The sequence below is a fragment of the Littorina saxatilis genome, linkage group LG2, assembly GCF_037325665.1.
Source record: "Littorina saxatilis isolate snail1 linkage group LG2, US_GU_Lsax_2.0, whole genome shotgun sequence".
Classification (NCBI taxonomy): domain Eukaryota; kingdom Metazoa; phylum Mollusca; class Gastropoda; order Littorinimorpha; family Littorinidae; genus Littorina; species Littorina saxatilis.
The window spans coordinates 56806567-56828676 of NC_090246.1; the positions used below are offsets into that span (position 1 = coordinate 56806567).

The following is a 22110-nucleotide window of genomic DNA, read 5'->3' on the forward strand; positions in this document are numbered from 1 at the left end:
TCGAAACTAACTACCTGCGAAAATAGAGTGAATCCAGCGTGCCCCCCCCCCCCCCCACCAAAAAAAAACAAACAATAAAACAACAACCAAGAACGGTAAGTTGTTGGAACGTTTGTTATTGACAAAAAACGTTACATTCACTTTCTATTTGAATTTTTACATTCACAGTCTCTTTGTTTTTGGATTTGAAACATTGAGGGTAAAAATGGCTCTCGTTGAAGATCCAGTACTAAGGGGAAAGGTATTCTGAGACCAAAGAAAAAGAAGATAGTAAAGCCGTCTTCGAGTCAAGGGAAAACACCGGCAAAGATATAACAAGCAAATGCCACAGTGAGAAATAAAATAGAATAAAATAATAAAAAAGCACCCAAAAAGAAAAAAGTATAAGTAGTGATCGGAACGGGGAAAAGAGCTAGTTAGGCCCAAAAAATAGGTCTGTTTACGGTAACATAAGCCAAAAAAATAGGGTCGGTAGGTCGGGATTTTTATTTTTTTTTTCTCCCAAAAACCATATTTTTACGTTATTTTTATTTTTTTATTTTTATTTTTTCCTCAAATGCCAAAAAAAAGTCTAGGGTCGCGCGAAAAAAATAGGGTCGGTCGGGTTACCGTAAACAGACTATTTTTGGGGGGGCCTTATTGAAGAGGGGGCAGGTTGGGAACCCCTATACTCTGGGGATTGCTTTCAACTGGTGGTATACACGGCCCCGCCACTTTTCAGACGATCTTACTGCGGACGTGTATTTGTGTCTGGAGACGTGAGTGTCCCCAGAGAGGAGAAATGATAGAGCCATTGATTAATTGATTTGTTTAGCTCTCCGCACAATAGACAGCGAGGGCGAGTGTCACGTGCCTGTAGGGATTGTTCGGCTAAGGGGGTGTTTGAATGTTTGTGAGTGTGAAGAAGATGGGTTAGTGGGTGGTAGAGTGGGGTGAAGAGGATGGGTGTTTGGGTTTGTATGCGAATGGGGTAGGTGAGAAGAGTCAGGAAGCTACTAGGCTTCTTCTTCTTCTTCGTTCATGGGATGAAACTCCCACGTTAACACATGATTTAACACAAGTGGGTTTTTACCTGTATTACCGTTTTTACCCCGCCGTTCAGACAGCAATACGCCGCTTTTGGGGGAAGCAATGCTGGGTATTTTCGTGTTTCTTTTACCCACCGAACTCTGACATGGATGACAGAATCTTTTCCGTGCGCACTTGGTCTTGGGCTTACAAGCTACCTGGCGTATAGCGTTATGTTCCAGGTGTTTTGTAATTGATTAAAGATTTGTGTTGAAGATCTCACTCGCTCTTTCTCTTTTTTCTGGCCTCTGTCCCCCTCACTCCCTCCACTGAGCTCCCCTGTCTCTCCCATGCTCTCTAGTACGCGTTGTGTATGTGTGTGTGTAAACCAGGAAGCAAAAATCGCTGAGTAAAAAAACTGTACGGAATTTGCTGCCAGTTCCCGGAAACGGAGCTAAAAGGGAGATAGAAAGGAGAGGAAAAAAACCCACAGAATAAACTTTTTTCTTTGGAGAGTACGAAGGCTTAGCAGGAGGCGCAGGAGAAAGCACACGACCTACATCTGGCCGGGAGATCTAAAAAAAATGTTTGTTGACCAAACCATTATGCCAGCGAGAACCGCTGTGATCGATTCCCAGGCATTACGGGATCGCGTTGCTCATGATTTCGATGATTGCTGATAGAATCTGATACCGATCTTTGCTTTCCATTTTTCAGCTGGAAGGCGTCGTTTCCTGCGGGCAGCTCTTGTTCTTCTTTGCCATCTTTTTCTTTTGCAGCAAATCACCCAGAGAGGCAAAGCTTTTAAAAGGTAGAAACCCTTTAGCCGGGACAAATAGCGCAAAAAACTAGGGAGCGAATTAGTGTCCGACGGCAATTTTGCGGGGGAAAAGCTTCGGATGTGGCTCGAACAGCGTGGCGGAGGCAAATTGCACAAGATGGCTTGTTGATTTGCGGCTTGGTTCGAAAGGAATTGGAATTGACTTAAAAGTGTAATTTTCTGTCCATTTTCAGTGGCGGACGAAAGAAAAGAGACGGATCCATCTTTTGAGGTTGTATACATGGGGTGGGCGAGGTGGTCATTCTTGTGTTTCTTTTCTGATGCGTCTTTTTGTGCGTGTTTCTTCCCGCCTCCCCTTTCTCTCCCGGTTCCTGCCATGGGGTTTGGGCAGTATCATTTTGCGTTTTAGTTGCTTGCTTTATGAAAGAGAAGACCGAATGGGGAGGGGGGAGATGCGAGGTGGTGGTGGTGGTGGTGGTGGTGGTGGATGAGGGGAGGTTCTCTCTATCATGCCAGCAACCTACACTTGCATACAACCCTCGCTGTGTTTACTTGTGTATGTTGACGCAACGCGGCAGCCTGCATCCCTCGCCGAGTACAAGGCCGTCCTCCTTCCCCTCTCCGCCCCGAGAAGAAGTCACGGAATATGATCATCCTTGAGACCGCCAACCTATATGGGTCTGTTTGACCGCGGTGGATAGAAAATTCACAAGCGGAAGAGGAATAGAACCTGGTCCTAATCTTGGGCAAACAGGACTGTCATGCGCGGCAGTTGTCTTGTGACGTCCCTAACCTTGCAGATCCCCCAGGCAGTGCCCAAGGTTTGCTCTTCCCCGTGGGGTCATCACAACTATTCATGATTCTTCCATAAGCTCAAATAAAGCCCTGGCTGGCAGGCAGGCCTCACATTCGCCGCCATTCTCTTCATTCAGCTTGCTGGCCGTGAAGTTTCGCTCCGTGCGCCATTCTCCAGATTCAGTGTTGTGGCCGTGAAGTTTTGCTTCGCGCGTTGTTCCTCCTGATCGTCAGAGACAAGGTTCCTTGCGAGGTCTCGTGTCCAGGCATCTCTGTATGGTGAAGGGGTCATTTTGGACAAACACGCTGACATGCATGCTTTTTGGCCGCCGCAGTTCAACACACAGGTAGCCCTTGTGTTGGGGACTTGCTGAGGGGACGAGTGAAGATGGCAGGGCGCTTGGTGTGCACAGTGAGAGAAGGACGGACAGAGCGCCGTCTGATAAGAGATATTCTCTGGAGTAATTGCTCATGCACGTGCAACTGGTCTGCTGGCACGTGCTCACGTTTGATCTAAAACATTTAGATATTTTACTGAGGGATTAAATTGTGATTTTAAAATCGAAGCCATACCCCTCACCATTTCGAAACTGTCTCAAACTGCCCCAAAAGCTACACAGTTTCATATTTTGTGGTTTTGAATGATGCCCCCGCTCATTAGGAATACCTTGAAATCGGCGTTTAAACGTTTCATTATTCACATTTAAAATGCTGTTTGGGGAATCTTTAAAGGCTGTAAATTGTTCAGTTTTCGATTTGTCCTGCTTTTTTTGTTGCCCCCCGGTCCTCCTTCTTCCACTTCTGCATCAGGATAATTTTCTCGAGAGAAAACTGTCATCGCAGACAGACGGCCTGATAATCGTAGACATTCTCGTTGCTAGTAGCACCAAATCTCTGTGGCACTGCTGAAGGAAAACCCGCCGTTTGCAATTGACCTTAGACCGAAGGATACGGGCGATTTCCGGCGCTGCAGAGGAGCACACGACAACAACATGCACGGTGAGCAGAAGCAGATAAGACCAAAGAGAATAAACACAGGCCGACAGGTAGTACCTGTGATAAGACCTAAACAAAATGCAGGACAAGCAGCACGACAGCCCAAGAACCCGGTAACATGTGCTACTATATCAGGCGCTGTTATCGCCAAGTTGGTCACAGACTGTAAGCGGCGCTGAGCCATTAGTATAGTGGCTAGCATTGTATCGACAGGCCCCACTGACAGCCCGACAAAGTCCCAGCTCTTGCTGGACAACCTGGCTTTGGAGGGGTCCGCGGCTGCCCAGAGATTAGTGTTTATCTCTTCCCCTCCAGACTGGCTTATCACAGGATTACGGAGTGTGCTGCCGCTGATAGGTACAGCGCGGTATGGGGGGAAGAAAATGGAAATTAGCTTCCCGGGCTACCTGACCCTTTTCCGTCAAGGTGTGCAGATTACATTGACCGCCGAGTATGAAACACATCGTCCAGGGCCGTTTGATTCAACGACCGTTGGCTTATTCTGGGGACTGTGGCTTGCATGTCTGATTAAACTAAAGGTGTGCTGATTGCATTGACCGCCGGGGATGAAACGCATTCGGCGGCCACTGAGGAGCGTTTGATTTAATGACCTTTGGAGACTGGCCGATTCGACTAAGGTGTCACGATTACTTTGACCCAGATTCTGTGATTCTATACCCGGATGGTAATATTCAGATTTACTTCCAACGTAGAAGTATATGTTCAAGTACAATGGCAATACCTGGCGTTGACGTTAAAACATTCTTATATTAAAAGTTTACGTATGGCATTCAAGTTATGAAAGATTGAGATAAAATGTATGTTGCATATAAACGGCGCCATTCCATTCCATAAAATCGACATCGCGGCAGGGTGGGATGCGGCAGGTTGGGGTGCGGCAGGGTGGGATACGGCAGGTTGGGATGCGGCAGGGTGGGATGCGGCAGGTTGGGGTGCGGCAGGGTGGGATGCGGCAGGTTGAGGTGCGGCAGGGTGGGATGCGGCAGGTTGGGGTGCGGCAGGGTGGGGTGCGGCAGGTTGGGGTGCGGCAGACTGGGATGCGGCAGGTTGGGTGCGGCAGGGTGGGATACGGCAGGTTGGGAAGCAGCAGGTTGGGATGACACCGGTAATTTGGGTGAATGTTGTCCCACGAGGCACAGCTAGGCCAAAGGTAGGATGTAGACTTTGATTAAATGACCGTTCGGGTCTGTGACCGGTAGTCTGTTCGATTGAGTTAAACGCTTTTGTAAAAACACAATGTAATCTGCACACCTTCAAGATTCACTCCTTCCCGTGTAAACAGTGTGGCTTACCGTCTCAGATCTTGCCATGCTTTTGCATCGGGCAAGGCCATCCCTCCACTTGGTCATGTGCCACAAATCAACACCCTGTCTACTTGCTGGGGCAAGTGGGCTGTAAAAAAAATGAACTAATTGAGTAAAATGCCACTCGAGGCTTTGATCATATTAATTTATCAAGAAACGAAAATTCTGCTGTGCATAGAGAGCACCCAGACTGTTGAGTTTTGCTATGTGACCAAGCGGAGGGATGGTCTTGTCACATGCAACACGCCTGGCCAGACTGAACTCAGACGGTGAGCCAAACTGTATACACGGGAAGGAGTGAACCTTGACGGTGAGTCGAGTACATTCAGGGGCGTTTGATTCCAAGGGACCCTTGGCTCATTTTGGGGCTATGGTCCAACGGGGAATAAGTCGAAAGGTCGTGGTTTGATTCTCAGGTTGAGGTGTTCATTGGTAAGGGAATTGAAATTTGAATTTGCAGCGGTTGCTTTGAAGGTCTGAACGCATGGCCGTAGGCGAACACTAGGTGGAAATTGACACAGGGCTTTGCTCCAAGAGAGGAAGAGAATAAGTCTTTTTCTCAAGCGGAGACTGAGGACAGAAAAACGACTTTGAGAGCGAGTTTTTGAAAAGCTTGTACAAAATTAAATTGAAGAAAGTAGCTAAGTTAAAAAGCAGCGAGGATGTGCAATTACCGCATTCTGACTTGAGAATATATATGATATAATTATATTGCCCGCATGATATTAGTTTTGGGAGTTAAAACGGCTGGAACTCAAAACAATTCTCACTCGATCCATCCACGCCTCTGAGACCGTTTACCGTAACACAAAGAAGGCTACTTTTAAAGGAACTGCGGCAATGTAATGAACAGAAAAGTGGGCTGACTCCATAACGGCACGTCTCGCTTTTCCCAGGGAAAGATACCCAAGAAAAACAGCTTGAGTGTGTGTGTCAGAGAGAGACAGAGAGCTAGGAAGAGGGAGGGAGAGTTTAGATGGGAGTGGGAGAGCGGGCAGGAGTTGGAGCTGAGAGAGAGAGAGAGAGAGAGAGAGAGAGAGAGAGAGAGAGAGAGAGAGAGAGAGACACACACACACACACACACACACACACACACAAACACACACACAGACAGAGAAAGGAAGAACCCGGCCTCCCCCCCCCAACACACTCCCCAAAGAGGGTGGTGATTTCTGTTTTCCCACTGGAGTCGTTTAATCTTCAACCTCTGCTCCTGGTATCGTCGTGATGCGTGTGACTGTGCAACGTAATATAGGCACAGTCTACAGTTTTGTTGTTCAAATACAGCGGAGAGGCCAAGGTGTTTGCCTAGTGCTCTAGATTACCTTTCTACGAGGTCGTAGCACTGCAGATTACCTTTCTACAAGGGGTCGTATGCACGAAAATGTACCCAGCTGGGTGGGAATTACAGAAATAAATGTAAGTCTATATATCTGTGGTAGGAACCATGCAAGCACGGGGCCGGGTTAGATGAAATCTCAAATATATCTCAATCTCGTAATAGAAGCGTTCGCTGGAGTTCGTGTCCCTATTGTTTCTCGTTTTATTATTGTGTCATGTTTAATTGAATAAAACCTTGTTTAAACTAAATATCAATTTCAACCAATCCGACTCACCGCTTTGATCCTACCTAGTTGTGCACTTCTTCATGCACAACACCCCAGGTGACAGCCAGTGTGCAAGAGGCAATCGTTTTCACCTTTTGGGGGTATCAGTAGCCCGGAGAGTAGAGGGTCTTGGTGCAGACATCGTTGACTTGTTGGCTAACTGGCGTCATCGTATTACTCAAGAGCTGAGTCACCCTGCTTCTGCCCTTAATTTGTTGTGGAGTAGGGAGGTCGGGTGTTTGGGGTTGGCTTGGTGGTGTTGTTGTTGAGAGGATTGCTCTTACCTTCCTTGCGGAGAGAGAGAGAGAGAGAGAGAGACAGAGACAGAGAGAGAGAGAGAGAGAGAGAGAGAGAGAGTATTCTTTTCTTTTTTGGATTGGGGGTATATAAATCAAAGACTAAGCTTATTTTCTGCAGCCTTCAGACACTAATTCACCTTAAGGCATCGCATTTAAAATATGATACTGTTTGTATCCCATTAGGGACCAAATTTTTTTTTGGCTCCATTTTTCGATATTATGGAGATTATTATGTAACATTAACATATTAGACAAAAATTTGTGTTAATTTTAAGAATAAAGTAGGTTTTGGAGGCAAAATATGCCGATCCCATATATGGGATCGTGGTCCCGAAAGGGCAGGGGTTTTCATAAAACACGAAATACAACACAAGAGGATTGAAACTTCATTTAAGCAGGTTTAATGAAACAGATAAGATGATTCAGGTACATGTTCCCCAGCACATCAGTTGTGAACTATAACACAAAAGAAATTGTACTTTTTGTGTACTTTGAAGCAAAATAACACTGAAAATCCTAAAAAAAATTACTGTAAAAACAAACTCACCAAACCAAGTATTTTTGCAACATAATTCGTGACAGTGACATAAAGGAGTTGTTTCACTATTCTCAAAGAGAACATTTCTCAATTTACTCATTATAATAACGGGGAATGGGGGGGGGGGGTGATCAAATGTCAATTGGCTGAGCATGGTAATGGAGGAAAATGGTGACGATTTTGTCAATTCATTACACATGACAACTGAAGAAGTGGCAATTATTTGTTCATTCACTGGCTGTGATACAACAAAAGATACTTGATATTCTGTCCATTCACTGCTTGTGATAATCAAAACATGATCGTGGGTGCCATAAAGGAATAAAATATATCAATTCAATATCTTTGAAGCCAAATAATACCGAACAAAACGTAGAGGCAGGAAATAGAGTTCTCCCATTCCTAGGAAAGCCAGGAAGAAATGATATGTCTCTTCATTGCGAACGACAACGGATAAAACGATGATGAAGCAGCAAGATAAGAGATGAAACTGTCATATGTCCTATCACTGGGTGTGGTACTGGATGAAACAGCGATCGTGAACGCCGACTTTGCACTTTACACACCGGTGTTTGGTTTTCATGCCGCAGTGGATGCACTTCAGCTGTGTGGCCCAAGGTTGCACAAGATGATCCAGGCGGTCAAACCGTATCTGGTCTGGAACCCTGTGATGAAGTGGAGAGAATCCGCGTGGGCGTCCTGGATGTGCGTGACGAGGACCACGAGCAAGGTATGCTTGAGCAATGGATCGACGGAAGGCCAGAAGGTCCATGGGATCATCAGCAGCTTTAGGGGTAGCTCTATAGAGATGCCATGCCTGCTGAACACAAAGATCGATGCAATAAGCCACCAGGGGCCACGTCCACTTCTTTGACCTGATCTGTGTGCGGTACTTGGAGATGTTCTGATCGCATCTGTCCACGCCGCCCATGGTGTTATTATAGTGCTTGATGAGGGATGGTTGCCCAATCTGCACTGCCTTTTTCTGCGCTCTTGACCATCTGGTGGCCATTTTCATAGGGTAGACGCCAACTTCTTCTGACTGAAGAACGAACTCCTTGCCGTACGATGGTTGCAACGGACCCAGCAAGTAGTTGGTTTCTGTTCAGATTTGACACCACTCCCCCATCATCCTCATCACCGCTGTCCTCATCCGTGTCCTCACCAACAGCAGGGGGCTCAATGTAGACTGTAGCTTCTTCAAAAGTCCCTAGGTCTTCCAGAATGCTTACTACTTGGTTCACATTGAATGTTCTGCAAGAAACACCAATCATACTTCAAATAACCAAAAACGGAAAACCCCTACCCTCTCGGGACCACGATCCCATATATGGGATCGCAGTTTATGAATACATTGCAAGCATGCTGACAGACTCAGAGACAAAACTTTGAAGACACATTTCGGATAATGATGTAAACAACAACTTTTATTCTTAATACCTTTACAAAAATGTTATTAGACATGGCAATATTTGCTTACCTTCGTGACGTTGTCATCTTTGCTTTCAAAACGGCGCGTGGCGATATCAAATGACAGCTGGTGACTTCAAAACAAGGGAGATTACCGACGTATCACATTTCAATGTTAGAGGTTGTGTCCCTTGATAATCTCTAACACAGATATGAAATTAATCTCCAACCAAACTTCTTCTATGTGCAATTGTTTCACCGATCCCATATATGGGATCGTGGTCCCTAACGGGTTAAGCTCAGTGGGCTGCAAGAGAGCCGATCCAAGTGAATTTATGGTGATTTTCAAGGGGCACTCCGAAGACGTTATAATCTTATCGACAAAGTTATCTGAGAAAACGAAGCAAGTAAAGCTCGGGTGGTCGTATATATATTACGTGGGGCTAGATTTCATTTGATGTTTTAACCTTTTTTTTTACGTCTGCCAAACATCAAAGCGATTGACTTTTATCAGCCTTTTAAAATACCGGATAAACTTTCTCTTTTAAATATCAGATAGACTTTCACTTAAATTCTCCCTGTATCAGAAACATAGTGTAATGACTGCGAATATTCTGTCATCTCTACCCATCCCCTTTCACCACCCCGATTGATTCATTCGCTTTTCATATGGACCTTACAGTTCCTGACTTGTCTCCACCTCCGTTCACTGTGTGCGTGTGCGCGCTCGCGTGTGTGTGTGTGTGTGTGTGTGTGTGTGTGTGTGTGTGTATGTATGTTGTGTGTGTGTGTGTGTGTGTGTGTGTGTGTGTGTGTGTGTGCGTGCGTGTGTGTACGTGCGTGTGTTTGTGTGTATGTTGTGTTTGTGTTTGAGTGTGTGTGTGTATGTATGTATGTGTGTGCGTGTGTTTGTGTGTATGTTGTGTTTGTGTGTGTGTGTGTGTGTGTGTGTGTGTGTGTGTGTGTGTGTGTGTGTGTGTTTAATCCAAGTGACTGTCATTGATATCTTGGATGTTTGCATCCTCTTCCTCTCCCCATTTCTTTTCACATCTGTCACAAGCGATCAGACCGACTTTCACTCTTCAGGTACTCCTCTCTCTCTCTTTCCTCTACCTCTCTTTCTTTCTCTTTCGCTCTTCCTGTCTCTCACGCACACACGCACGCACACACGCACACACGCACGCACACGCACGTACACACACACACACACACACATACACACACACACACACACACACACTGAGCCCCATTTTCTTCCTGTACATTCCCCCACACATCATAGACCATGACATGCTCAACATCGATATAATCAGCACCTCGCAACGTACCCGCAATCATTTGCTTACCCGACCGAAAAATGTGGCGGCGGATTGCGGTTCAAACGGGTACATATAGGAGGATTGCTTCCTTATTGCTCAGGGTTCTGCGGCTTTGATGTACTCTCTTGCGGCAGTTCAGGCCTCATGACGTATGGAGTTGTATGATCATCCTCCGTTAGCAGATCTGCGATAGTGCGCCGATTTTTTTTGGCGCAACGAACTGAGCCTTTAACTACCCGTATATTGTATCTCTATGTACTCAGACATTTGTTTGTTTGTTATTTCTTCTTCTTCAAGAATCCAGGTGGCCATGCGAGAAAACATATTTACATTTAAGCTATATCACGGTAAAATGTACAACTACAAGTTTCCTGAAAACTTAGATTCATTTACAGTCGGTACTTTAAATCTTGTTAACAATTCCGATATCTTTTATAAAGTTAAACACTTTTTTGGGGGAGGGGGGGGGGTGTGTACTTTGAATTTGTTTGTATCCAAGGTAATATACTAAGACATACTCTGCGAATGCAACCGTCACCTACATCCACATATATACTCAGACATACTCTTTATCGATGGCCGTCAACGATCTGTATCAGTTGGACATTCACATACACGCAGAGACGTACAGGGTAGTGTATTCTGACACACTCTTCTTATGGAACCGTCACCTACCCCAGGCTTACTACTCAGTCTGAGCTTATTATACTCTGACATACTCTCCCAAGGCGACCGTCTCCTCATCTACCCGTATTCGACAACCTTATACAACCATGGCAGACATACTCATGCAGGATAAAATACTCTTCCAAGACAACAGTCACCCGTATTGGAGTTGGACATCCACATGTATACTCAGACACACTCTAATAAGGTAATATACTCCACATGTATATATTCAGACATACCCTTTCAAGGCAACCGTCACCTACCCGTATTATGCACCCACAGACACCCAGACCTAACCCTACAGGGTAATAATACTCAAGGCATTCGCCACCGACCGGTATTGTCCAACCACGAGTACACCCAGACATATACTCCTCCAGCCAACATACTCAGACATGCTCTTCCAAGGCAACCGTCTGGTCAACTACCCTAATTGTAAATTGAATACATCCACATAATTATACTCGGACATACTCGTCCAAGGCAACCGTCTGATCAAGTACCCGTCTTGTACATCCACACATTCTCAGACATACTCATCCAGCTAACATACTCAGACATACTCTTCCAAGGCGACCGTCTTGTCAACTACCCGTATTGTACACCCACACATACTCGGACATACTCGTTTAATGCAATCTACTCAGACACACTCTTCCCCGTCAACCATCTCGATCGTCACCTACCCGGTTTTGTGCATGTACAAGTCGATCCGCGTGCTTCTCCTGTCGGCCCACCGTCGCCAGCCAAGCGGAAAATGATGTCCTGCCGCGACAAGGGTGCCCAACAATGGCGCGCATGCCTCACGCAGCAGGTCGTCTGACACTGTTTCTGCAAATTTTAGCCGCTGTACCGCACAACGGCGCTTAGTCAAGGAGGAAATTCTATCTTCTTCTCCTTCTCCCAGGGCCAGACAGGTCGCCCCGAGTAGCAAGGAATTACCGCCATGTTTTCTTATGGTGTCGTCTACTTTGCCGAGATTGGTGTGTCGAGGGTGATGTCCCTTCCTTTTTTTAATTTTTTTATTTTAATACCTTTAGTGATCCCTCGACGATGCAAACGGTTGTCTGGCAAGCTAAAACGTTTTTGAAACGATATTGCATTATTGTTAACGCTGTCAAGCTAGTGTAATAGCAGTGTAATGTGGTTGCTCGTGCTATCGTCACGCAGTGCTTCATTTAAATGCTGGTTTTACACCTTTTCTCTCTCAAGCACGTTATTGTAGAGAGGTATTGTGAAAGTGGATTTCATGTTATTTGGGGCTTCTCTGTACAATTAGCAATAAAGAGTGTTGCACCCTTCAACAGTTTTGTCCCTGAAAGCGTTTCTATAATCGTTTACCTGTCTACTTCTTTTGACTATGTTTCTTTAATCTATAGAGGATATGAAAAAGTTATAATATTGGAACGACTTTAAAACTTGAGGAAATGAGAATATGTGAAAGTAAAATTGTGCATCAATATTTGAACCCTCACCCTCCTCCTTTTCAAGTGTTTTTTTTTTAAACAAATTTCTTTTAAGTTCTTTATGAGAGACGATGTATTTCATAAAGCTGGTTTCTAGCTATAAACATGTATCCTTCACGAGGAAATGCATTTCTTTATCACGAATATCGACAACACAATGGAATGTGTGTTATTGCCTTTTCAAATCTTAATCATGTACTCTCTCAAACGAACAGGGCATAGAGATCGTAGGTCGATATAAACCTTTCGCCTGTCGGTGGCAACTAATAGATATCGAACTGATAGGAAATAATTCAACACAGAACTGATAGGAACGAATTCAACACAGAACTGATAGGAACGAATTCAACACAGAACTGATAGGAAATAATTCAACACAGAACTGATAGGAACGAATTCAACACAGAACTGATATGGAATTAGTAGCAGCGTTTTCCTCACGCAAGACAAAATTCATTCAGCGAGAAATTTGAATTTTGCGCAGAATGCAGTCACGCTGTTGATTGCTGGTAAACTATGTTGTCCACGTGAAAGTATGCTAGCTCTTATTTCAGGTAAAAGTCTTAACAGATCTGTGGCGGTAACCATGATCGTGTACGCGGGAAGGTCGGTATCTTTAACCTGTGGATATATGTACGAGTGTCTACACGTAAACGGATTAACATATGATAGCGGTGTAAGCAAGAGATAAAGTGGCTTAGGTCGTCACCAGGGGTAAGGACACAGCGCAAGAAGCATTTTTGTTACCTGCTCGGTACCTTGGGGGACGGGGGTGTTGGCTGACCTCAGTTGCACCTCCTGCTTGCCTGCCTTCTTTATTGCTTGAAACTGTTAAGGTTGAGGGCTAGAAGTTCATGTAGTTGTATTTCTACCTGTGATCTAGGCATGTCGGCCTCAGTACAGACACGCAGGAAAGTAGACAGGCAAGCAGACAGACGGATTGCAAGTAAGCAGGCAGGCAGACACACGAATGGACAGACGAGAATTCTTTTTTTTCCCCCAAGGTTTAAAACGCAAAAGTTCCATTGAAAACTCGGGGACATGGGGAACTTTAAACTCTAACTACACCTCCTTTTTCGGCCGAAACTCAATCCCCCGACAAATTCTAACAAGCATCGTATATCTAGGACATCCGCCTGACAACGCTTGGAGACAGCAATAGCTGTCTTGACGGAGCCGACATGTTGAACCGTGGGGGCTTTAATCCCTGTTTAACCTCTAACACGTACAGCGCGTTCCGCGTTAATCCCCGTGTCATCAGTTGCCCTCGCTGTCATCCCGGACAAAAAGCGCGTCCCGGAGTGTTGTGATGTCAAGGCGCAGGGCCTGCATTACCCCGTGCACATAATCCAGTTACATGCACTAGGTCACAGTTTGTAGTCGGGGGTTTCTAAGCGTTTCCTGTGGAACAAGCTAGGCTGTGTTGACGGAATCGGTGTGTAGGTTTTTGTTAAAATTGGTGCGCAGGTTTGACCAAGCCCATGTCGACAGAATTGGCGTGCAGGTTTGAGTCAGCTACGGACAGTACGTGTCTTCCCGAGTGTCTGCAGCTCGTATTGACGGCGTGCAGGTTTGAGTCAGCTACGGACAGTACGTGTCTTCCCGAGTGTCTGCAGTTCGTATTGACGGCGTGCAGGTTTGAGTCAGCTACGGACAGTACGTGTCTTCCCGAGTGTCTGCAGCTCGTATTGACGGCGTGCAGGTTTGAGTCAGCTAAGGACAGTACGTGTCTTCCCGAGTGTCTGCAGCTCGTATTGACGGCGTGCAGGTTTGAGTCAGCTAAGGACAGTACGTCTCTTCCCGAGTGTCTGCAGCTCGTATTGACGGCGTGCAGGTTTGAGTCAGCTACGGACAGTACGTCTCTTCCCGAGTGTCTGCAGCTCGTATTGACGGCGTGCAGGTTTGACCAAAACTGTACAGTTGACAACCCCTTTTAAGACCCCCCATTTTAAGACTTCCTCTTTTTTAAGACCTGGTTTTATCAGATTGTTGGAGTTCTTGAAAGGGGGGTTCCGATATATTGACGGAAGCGACGTACAGGGTTGACTGTGATCACGGAATTGGCATGCAGGTCACAGTTTGACATGTTCCATTCCCCCCTCTCCCGCAGTGGGGCACTGCGGTTATGAAATTTAAGGCCCCTCCTGTTTTTGGAACCGCAGGAGCTTTCTAGTTTGCTGTTAGGTAGATTTTTGGTTCCTCTTTCCTGTCATGCTCTCTTTTTCTTCATGAATTCTTTTCTTTTTTCTGCCTTCTTGCTCATTCACCTGTATTTTTTCCAAAAATCTCTTCTCTTGCCGCTTGTCTCGCGATTCATGTATAGTTTAATCTGTTAGTGTTCTGATGTAAGTCCAGCAGTAGATAGGTTAAGCCTATTTTAACATACTGGAAACTGGTAATCTTCCAGTAGGTATTAATTTAGTTTTACTAAAGCCTGCTGGGACACAAGTAATGGGTTAGTGCATTTGTAAACAGGAATCGCTTGACAAGTGGCCCCCTTCATCCCCCCCTTCCTCGTCCTGATATGGCTCTGCGTAGTCGGCTGGACGTTAAGCAACAAACAAACAAACAAACAAAATTCCCCCCTCAAATTAGTGTGCTGGTTTGGCGTAGTCTTCACTAACAATAGTTGGTTAAACCTAGTCCATGTCAGCAATATTGCAGTGAAGGTTTAATTCAGCAAAGACCCCCCGCGGGTTAGGGGGAAGAATTTACCCGATGCTCCCCAGCATGTCGTAAGAGGCGACTAACGGATTCTGTTTCTCCTTTTACCCTTGTTAAGTGTTTCTTGTATAGAATATAGTCAATGTTTGTAAAGATTTTAGTCAAGCAGTATGTAAGAAATGTTAAGTCCTTTGTACTGGAAACTTGCATTCTCCCAGTAAGGTCATATATTGTACTACGTTGCAAGCCCCTGGAGCAATGTTTTGATTAGTGCTTTTGTGAACAAGAAACAATTAACAAGTGGCTCTATCCCATCTCCCCCCTTTCCCCGTCGCGATATAACCTTCGTGGTTGAAAACGACGTAAAACACCAAATAAAGAAAGAAAGTCAGCAAAGGATAGTTTGTTGGTTTTAATTAGGAGTTACTCATGTGTTAACCCTTTCACTGACGAGAATCTTGAAGTCCACATCTTTTGAAACAACAGATTTGTTGTTTGTTTACTCGAGTCCTGACCTCACTCCTGTTTGTTCACTCTGACATCAGCATTCCGAGAGAGCATGTTTTCACTGCTTACTGCCTTTTTTGCCTGATGATTAATCACGTAAGTAACACTTGCACCTACATTGTTGAAGTTAGCAATTTTAGAGACAATGGTGAGTTTTGAACGGACGATTTGTTGAAGTTTAGTCCTGATCCGGGTTATATTTATTCGCTCTATTTATTCAACGTGACTGACAAAGTGCATGCTTAGCATGTCGTACTGATTGCAATGTGCGTGTCCGTCTTACCGTCTATCCTCCTGTTCTTCATCTAGGTGTAGCGGACACAAAATTTCGCTTTAAACCCGTTGCACACCTCACAAGCACGCACGCGCGCACGCACGCACACACACACACACACACACACACACACACACACACACACACACGCACACACTCTCTCTCTCTCTCTCAATTTCTTTCTCTCTCTTGCTCTCTTCTCTCCTCGTCCCCGGCCAAGACCACACCTCTTCCCCCCCCCTCCTCCTCGATACTCGGTTTTCCCTCAGTCATTCCAGGTTGTTCCTCATGTCATCACAAACCATTCTCACCACGACTCTCACCACGACAGAAATGGCAGATGCTGTGGGTGATGAAGTTAGAACATTCACACCGCAATTTCCCCGCCTTGCAGAGAGTCTACATTCGGCGTTTGTCCTCTAATCCTTTGGTCCACAGACCAGACAGCATGGGAAAGGGTCTAAGCTCAGTTCGGTTCACCAGGTAGCCATGCTGCGAGAGAGAGAGAGAAAAAAGAATTAAGAGAGAGATCAAAATAGGAGAGAGAGAGAGAGAGAGAGAGAGAGAGAGAGAGAGAGAGAGAGAGAGAGAGAGAGAGAGAGAGAGAGAGAGAGAGAGAGAGAGAGAGAGAGAGAGAGAGAGAGAGAGAGAGAGAGACAAGCACCAAGGTGATCTGTACTTGAGACCAGCGGATGTGACCCTCTTTAATACCATTATTTGGTCTGAAAGATGCCCTAACAGATGAGCGTTTTCAACGCCGCAAACCTGGAGATAGTAGACCAACTCTGGGAGAAAGAATAGTTTGCAGAGACAGAGATTGAGGGATTTTCCTGGACGGGCTGCATGAGATCGTAATCATGCAAATCAAAATGTGTGGGAAGGAAACGAAAGTTGCAGATGGCATCGTTCCTGTGTGTGCTTTGTGATTCATTCCTATACGGTTTCGCATGCCATGGTTAGACTTTCCAAAGTGTCATTGCGTGCACGTGTTCTGATTTGAGTTTCTTCCCCTGCTCGTTTGAATAGATTCACCAAAGAAAATACATGTAACATTTTTCCCCCATTCATTTTTTTTAAGTTCGAAAGCCCTCCCCCCCCTCGCTTAGTTTTTAGTGGACATGCTAGAGAAATGATAGGTTTTATCCTTGTATTCACGAGAGTTTTCTCTTAGTACGTCCACCGCCCATTGCCTGTGCTTGTTAGGTCTCACGAGAGTTTATTTCTTGCTATTGTTTGAATAGATTCCCAAAAGAAAATAAGAGTTTTGTACTTGTGTTCATGAGAGTTTCTAACTTCCTTCATTTAAATAAAAAAATACCGAAGAAATTATAGGTGTATGCTTGTGTTCTTGAGAGTTCCTAGATCCTCTTAGTTTAAACAGACTTAAGAGCAACACCATATTTATCGCATACTCTGAGACTGTCTAACCTTGTTTACAATTGTCAGTATTTTTGTCTGTCACTCAGTGAGTCATTTACACACGATAGAAAACGTAAACAGCAAAAAGCCACAGACATGATTGGGTCCAAACTTATTCGCCCGATGTTGGCTTACCAGTTAGTCCACGTTGCCCGTACAGTAGCTTTGTGTCCCAGCTCAAATAGCCGAGACTTCCCGAGTCCCGAGTCCCTGCACCGGAATGCGGTAAAGAAGGAATGGGGTGGGGAGCTGCACAAACAATGACTTTGCCAGTTGACACAATGCAAAGTTAGTTTTTGCAGCTGACGTGTACTGAAAGGGCCAGGGCTTTGTGGTTCTCCTGTCCTGTACACACCGCTATGAACCACGTGCAAGGTTGGCCTTACTTTTGAGTATCTACATGATACACGAGGCTTGAAATGAGCAATTGCACTGGTCGTTCGAGTGGTCCCGACATTTTTGTCCACAGTGCACCCATGCCTTAAGCGCGCATATTTTACCTCAATCCGAGTAAAAGTGCCCATGGAGCAGCTACAAAGCGATGAAGCAACCAGTGCCCTTGTCAAACAGGCAGCATGACAACGGAACACCTGCTGCACTGAGACTTGCCCACTACACGATGGCCTCAGGAGCCAGATCTGGGCGGAGGCGACCACGGTGCAAGGGAAGCTCTATGGCAGTCTGGACGACCTACAGCGCACGGCAACATTTGTGCGGAGAACCGGCGTTTCCATCTGAGTGATCGACAAGAAGAAGAAGAAGAAGCGATGAAGCTGAGTAATGGCGTTGTTCGTTGAGGTGAGCGGCCGTGTCCCCAGTGAGGTGAAATCAGGCAGAATTGATACAATCTCCCACCCTTTGTAACGGCAATCAGAAAGCGCGAAGTCAGTCTGGCGAGCAGAAATCAGGAATGTGTCTGCCGTTGTTGCACCTGTGTTTGGTGTTGTTTGGTCTGTTGTCGTCTGTTGGCAGTGGGTCGGTGGATATGCTTTGTTGCTGGGGCAAGACATGATTGTGTTTCTTTGCGGGGGTGTGGGTTGACAGGAGCGAAGAGTAACGGCGCACTGGTTGCGATGTAACCGAAGTTGTCCCTACTATTTCAAGACGACTGAATGACTCAAGGCCGCAGGAATGGCGCTAGGATTTATTTTCTTCGGCACATTTGGCGAAATGGCCACAAAAGTGTCGCCAATTATGGGGAGTTTGGGGCAATCCATTGCGTCGTTTTTATGGCATAGTGAAGAATAATGATACAACAACAGCAACAACAACTAACAACTACCAACAACAACAACAACAACAACAACAACAACAACAACAACAACAACAACAACAACAACAACAACAACAACTAACAACTACCAACAACAACAACAACAACAACAACAACAACAACAAACCACCACCACCAACACCAACAACAACAAGCAAACAAACAAACGAGCTAATTAAGGCACCTCTGCCGAAATGACGGCAATATTTTCAGCGGTTTGAAATAAGTTTCGGCGTTTCGCTGACTGTTGACGCTAAAGGACATTCCAGCAAGTGTCGCATGTTTGTGTGGTGGTCATTCAATTTACTGGTGTCAGTGCTGGTCAGCTCAGGGTGGTACTATGGTGTCATTTTTCGATCAATTATACCTGCCCTATTTTTAGCAGTCTCTCTCTCTCCCCGGCCCCTCCCAGCATATTCTATTCTGTTAATAAGAGAATGTCAGACAGCAGTACTCAGAGACAGAGAGCTATTTTCAGACTAATGAGACTAGATTGCTATTTTTAGGATCAAATAAGGTAGGGACAAAAGCGGTCCAAATTGAAGGCAATAGTAAAGGGGAGTTATGCCGCGGAAACAACTTCTTAGTACCTTTATTTTAAGCTTTATCTATATATATATACGACTAGTGTCTGTGTGTCTGTGTGTCTGTGTGTCTGTGTGTCTGTGCGCGATGCGCGGCCAAGGTTCTCGATGGATCTGTTTCAAATTTGGTGATCATATTCAGGTACACCCTGGACACAACCTGGTCGATGAGATATTTCAACACGTGCTCTCAGCGCGCAGCGCGGAACCGATTTTGGTTCCACCTCAGCTATTTTGGTTCCACCTCAGCTTACCCGGGCCCCCATACCGACACACCATAGCCGCTACACCACATCACAACGCCAAAGTTCTCGGTGGTTCTTTTTCAAATTTGGACACCGTATTCAGCTACACCCCGGACACAATATCATCGATGAGATATTTCAACACGTGCTCTCAGCGCGCAGCGCTAAACTCATGTTCGTTTTTGTGTTCATTTCACCATTATAAGTAACTCTTCCTTATCTTCTCCAGTGTTTGGCGTTTATCTCCCTTCCTTCGTGTGGCTTTCCCGTTCAGTTGTAAGTTACTATTTATTTTTAGAATGTCACTGCGCTGTCCAGAACGCTTCCCTTGCACCCGTAAGTTGTTCTTACTGTCAAAGTGAAAAGGTCGAATCAATTTATAGCCACGCGAAAAATACACTCTCACCTATCTCTATATATTTATAGATACAGATATGCATATATATATACGGCTTCTCTGTGTGTGTGTGTGTTTGTGTGTGTGTGTAGGCAAAAACCTATGTATTATAGAGTTCTGTTTGTGATGGGGTCTAGCGGCTTTTGTCTGTCTGTATGTTCTGGCATGTGAGAAGCCACAGTAGATAATATAGGGCTAAGAAATAAGCTCTAAAATTCTCAATCCCGTTTGACAGGACTTCGCCTTTCAAAGGTGATTGTGGTGAACCGCCACGCTGTCTGTCTCTGTCGCGCCGTTCACCCCAAATTCCCGTTTCTGAGAGTGACTATTTTTAGAATGTCACTGCGCTGTCCAGAACGCTTCCCTTGCACCCGTAAGTTGTTCTTACTGTCAAAGTGAAAAGGTCGAATCAATTTATAGCCACGCGAAAAATACACTCTCACCTATCTCTATATATTTATAGATACAGATATGCATATATATATATACGGCTTCTCTGTGTGTGTGTTTGTGTGTGTGTGTGGGGGAAAAAACCTGTTGATTGTAGAGTTCTGTTTGTGATGGGGTCTAGCGGCTTTTGTCTGTCTGTATGTTCTGGCATTTGAGAAGCCACAACAGATAAGATAGGGCTAAGAAATAAGCTCTAAAATTCTCAATCCCGTTTGACAGGACTTCGCTTGCAGAGGTGATTGTGATGAACCGCCACGCTGTCTGTCTCTGTCTCGCGATTCACCCCGGCGAAGCCGGGTATTCCTCTAGTACATTATACATGAACTTCCTAATGCAAAAATAGACATTTACGAGCATCAACAAACAACAAGCGTATGGGGATGATCCCTATACATATGGATGCAACTGATGATTTGTTGCGTCGAAACCCTATCACATTTCACAACGAAAATCATTAAAACGAGCATTCTACTTTCGGCCTTTCTGTGATTCGGTTTGACTTAGTAAAGGGTAGAATATACCTGCGCAGTTTCATCGGCACAGACGACGCATTGCATATTACTGATGCTGCGATAGGCATTATGACGAGTACTTGGCCTGTTTTCCTTTCACGCAACGTGTAGCGGGCTGGGATAATCTGCAGTGCGTCGTCTGTCCTGCTGAAGTTACATAGGTGAGCGCCAGGCCTAACAGGCGTGTGCTAAGCAAGAGATAAATGAAGATTGCATGATGGTCAGAACAATAGACTGTAGCTTACTCCCACACGAGGTGATAACGCGCCTTGGGAGGTGACATTCTCGTATGTGTGGACAGTTTTTGAGGTCACAGTTTATCTCGCTAAAATCTTTGAAGAAGGGGTTGCTTAATGAGTAGTCAGTTACCGGTTTAGATGAAAGAATGTGCGACTAAAGGTTCAGGTTACATACAGCGGGTTCGCATCTGTATAGTCCTTGGACAGGATGGCAGTCACTTCCATTCACCTTGTGCTGTGTGTGTGTGTGTGTGTGTGCGTGCCGTGTGCAGTGTATGTGTGTGTGTGTATGGGCGGCATGTGTGCAGTGTGTGTGTATGAGCGCGTGTGCAGTGTGTGTGTGTCTGAATGGGCGCGTGTGGAGTGTGTGTGTGTGTGTATGCGCGCACGTGCAGTGTGTGTGTGTGTGTGTGTGTGTGTGTGTGTGAGAGAGAGAGAGAGAGAGAGAGAGAGAGAGAGAGAGAGAGAGAGAGAGAGAGAGAGAGAGACAATTTCCAATAAATTACCCTTCCACACATTCAGGCCAACTCATGCACACAAATCTTGACAAACTTCATCCATTTCCCTACTCGGTTACCGAAGAAGGGTACCTATACTACCAAAACACAGGCAACAGTCCCGTCCCTTACGTTTTCCGCTTGTTTTGCGGAGAGTGGAATCTGTTAGGCAGTAGACTAGTGACTGTCAGACTTAGTAATCTATTTTCCCATGGCGCAGATTCGCTGTGATGGATTGGGGTCAGGACCGTCTCCGGGCTGTTGTGTTGGGGATTGGGGATCGTTGCCCACACATACCGTGTGTCAGCACTGGGTTGTCTACACCCCTCCCTTGTCTATTACTAATAACAAGCGGGTAACTCCGACCGACCGGCCGGCCCTTCGTTCGTTGCTGCGTTTTTGACTTTGCGCGGTTGGAGTTCGAGGTGTTGGGGGGATAGAAATGACGGGGCTTTCTTGTATTACAAGTGAAAAAATGTAGCTCTGTTTGGCCGGCCGGCATTTTTGCGTGACTTGGCGAGTTCGAGGTGTTGTGATCATAGCAATGATCGAGATTTCTTGCATAAAGAGAAGGAGCTACGACTTTTTGTTTTAATTCCGAACAGTAACAGTTTTTGTGCATTTAACAAATAGAAATAGGTTTGGAGTGACAGCGGAGGAAGGTGGCAGTAATGTAACTTTTTCAGAGCTTTTGTTGTTGTTGTTTGTTGTGGTGCGCGCGTGTCAAAAGGACACGTGAAGCTTGCCACTGTGATGTGTAAAACCTAAATGTGTAAACGTTGTAGTAATTTGAAACAGTTTGATGACGGAAAGCATGGCTTGTCACCGCCTTTTGT

At 45.4% G+C, this 22110-nt stretch overlaps 1 protein-coding gene and 1 long non-coding RNA gene across 2 annotated transcripts in view; one reads left to right on the plus strand and one right to left on the minus strand.

Annotated features, from left to right (window-relative positions):
- LOC138959322 (U3 small nucleolar RNA-associated protein 6 homolog) overlaps window positions 1-22110 on the plus strand; it is a 239086-nt gene that overhangs the window by 69487 nt on the left and 147489 nt on the right. The window lies entirely within an intron of this gene.
- On the minus strand, window positions 7197-9055 carry LOC138959317 (uncharacterized). The gene is made up of 2 exons (XR_011453687.1): window positions 8830-9055; window positions 7197-8603 (listed from the first exon to the last, which is right to left on the minus strand). It is a non-coding gene; the product is annotated as an uncharacterized lncRNA (long non-coding RNA).